The following is a 2,914-nucleotide window of genomic DNA, read 5'->3' as shown; positions in this document are numbered from 1 at the left end:
AAAAAAAAAAAAAAAAAAAAAAAAAAAAGATATTATTTAAGATTCCCTTTTTGAAGTTATGGTCCTGGGTGATCCATCTGGAAACTTCCATCTGCCACTAGAATGCTGCCCACAAAAGCAAGGCATTTCAGTTGAGTATCAATACCTGCCATGTCCACCTTGATAAAGTAAAATGAAAACTCTCTTTTACCATAGCAACAATATACCACTTCTAACGTGTTTATAAATAACTATGACATTTTGTGGATGGTTTGTCACTTGACCCCAGACTTTGTAACTTTTGTAGTCAGCTTTGTAACTCACCTGAGGCAATCGAGAATCCCACATAAATACTCCTACTTGTTCCTTTTTATTCACTAATTGCAACCAGAATCCTGGATGTGGTACCGATATATGGACATATTCAACAGTAATAAGATTTGATATGCTATGCAAATTAAAAAGATTTATTTAGATAAGTGTTATCAAATGGAATTAGTTGTATAAAGTGCTGGCATCCTATCCCCAGAAAACATAACAGTTAATGTTTTCCTGGGACTTTGGAAAGAGCTTTATCTCAAAAAAATGCCAGGAATATGCCAGATTCATATCTCTTTTGCACTGCTTCTTCTGTCCCACTCGTCATACATGGCTGGAGTACCTCTCCTTGAACAGGCCACTTATTGGACACATTAGTCTTTAAGGAGGCTTTAAGACTTACCAAATGTTGCTGATGTCTAACAAAATAAAATATTAAAGAGGTACCAGCTGCTCTAGAAAACTTTTAATCCTGCTGTTATACCTATATTTAAATAAAATAAAATAAAATAAAATAAAATAAAATAAAATAAAATAAAATAAAATAAAATAAAATAAAATAAAATAAAATAAAATAAAATAAAATAAAATAAAATAAAATAAAATAAAATAAAATAAAATAAAATAAAATAAAATAAAATAAAATGTGTAAGTTGTAATGAAAACTTGAATACTATAACAGCAGAGGCATTCCCTGCCCTATCAGAGGCCTCAGAGAGTTGCAGTGGCTGTGATGGTTAAGAAGGATAGTATAGTAATAGGTCAGTAATTTCAAGAGATAAATTGAGACATCAAGGGAGAAAAAAGCTATAGATCGAATTTTATAGGGACTTCAGATTCATTCATAAGAGGATCACTACTTCACTAAAACAAGGATTATAATCAGTCTATGAAATTCAAACTCCACATAAATCAGTGTCAAAATCTGACTGAAATCCAAACGAGTCAATATTTCTCTGCTGAAATGAGCAAAATTGGAGCAGATGTGAGTCAACTAAAAGCATCTGTCATGACCAGCTAAACTAACTTAAACAGGATTAAGTTTACAGGCACCATGTACACTGAGCAATCTGCATCATACTGCACATGGATGAGAATTTAGTAAAGGACTTCGGTAGTTTGATTTCCCTCTTAAATTATGCATGTTTGTTCTGAACTATATATACTGTATTTCCTGTTCTATTTGTGCTAGAATTGAATGGTAAAGATATAAACAATTCATAAGGCCAGTACATACTGAGTAGTTTCAAAACCCTAGAGACAAGTGAATAATAAATATAGCCAGGCCTTTTGTTAGTACTCTAATGCTCTACTGTGTAAGTCACATATGATTACTGTGTTAATGTAATTTTTGGGATGAAATGGACGTTAAAATCATATAATGTTTCAAAGCAAATCACTGAATAAAACAGCTGATTCTGTTGACACTGACTTCAGCAAGAATGGAGTAAAGCTCTAATTCAGACAAACAGGATGGCACTATTTAAATTTCAAGAATGGAGGATAGGAGACAAAGGAATTAAAATTCTTTGTTTATAGCCCTGGGTGAAGTCAGTCTTTGAAGTTTTTGTTTTTATTATGCTCTATTCTGTCCTAATCTATTCTATTCAACTTGTGCCATTGCTTGCATCCTTACAACATCCGAGAACATCCCAAGACTTACTAAACAATACGTTTTGTACTTTTCACATATAGTTTGCTTTTCACAGTTGCAGTATTAACAAAGACTTGGACATGAGGCTGGTTTTGGATTGGGATACTTTTTGTTTGTTCGTTTTTCCATTTTGGATTGGATATGAAGCTTGTCTCAAGGAGTTGAAGAAGGAAAAAGGAACAGGTTTTTTTGTTTGTTTGTTTGTTTTCACTGAGGGCAGAATTTTTGCTGTCCTATAGATTTCTGGTACCTAAGATCAGAATAAATGTCTGCACACTGTGTTTGCCATGGAGGTGGACTTCAGATGGTGTGATTTAGACAGTTCAATCTCCCGTACAAGCTTTACTTCTGTGAAGGGCAGCTCCACTGTGCTTGACAAATTCAACTGTCCACCAAAGTCTCACTACTTGAACTCTCAGCAATAGCCTGGACTCAGACCATTGAATACTTCAAGGCTGAAGAACAACATCTCAAATTCCGTTTGAGACCTTGCAGAGAGCCAGTGTAAGGAACACAGGGCAGGTTAGCTATCCTTTTGATAGACTAAGATGTTAAGGAAATGTGTAATTAGTTTTGCACTATCTGAAGTTTCCCGAGAGCTGGAAATTTCATGTCTAGTTCTATGGCAGTTTTACATTCTAGCCAACAGTGACTGGAGACTATAAAATGAGAGTGCATAATTTTCAGCCGCAGGGGATCTTCGGGTTCATAGCCAGCAGGAAATTACAGCTGCTGCTCTAATTTGGCAGGAGGCGCACCTTCCACCAATCAAACACTTGCAAACTCCTCAAAACATCACTTCCATTTCGTTCGCTCAAGCCTCTCACCGCTCATCAGGGTTCGGCAAGGCTCCTTCAGCCGCGGCAGCTTTTAATTATCGCTTTGCTTTCTGACACCCTCACCACAACATCTTTGCCCTGAAGAAAGAAAACACGATTTGTTTGGTCGTTTGTTTTTTGCTTT

This window comes from Chaetura pelagica, unplaced genomic scaffold (assembly GCF_000747805.2).
Source record: "Chaetura pelagica isolate M959 unplaced genomic scaffold, ChaPel_1.0 scaffold115, whole genome shotgun sequence".
NCBI classification, from domain to species: domain Eukaryota; kingdom Metazoa; phylum Chordata; class Aves; order Apodiformes; family Apodidae; genus Chaetura; species Chaetura pelagica.
Note: the sequence above shows the minus strand (reverse complement) of the source record.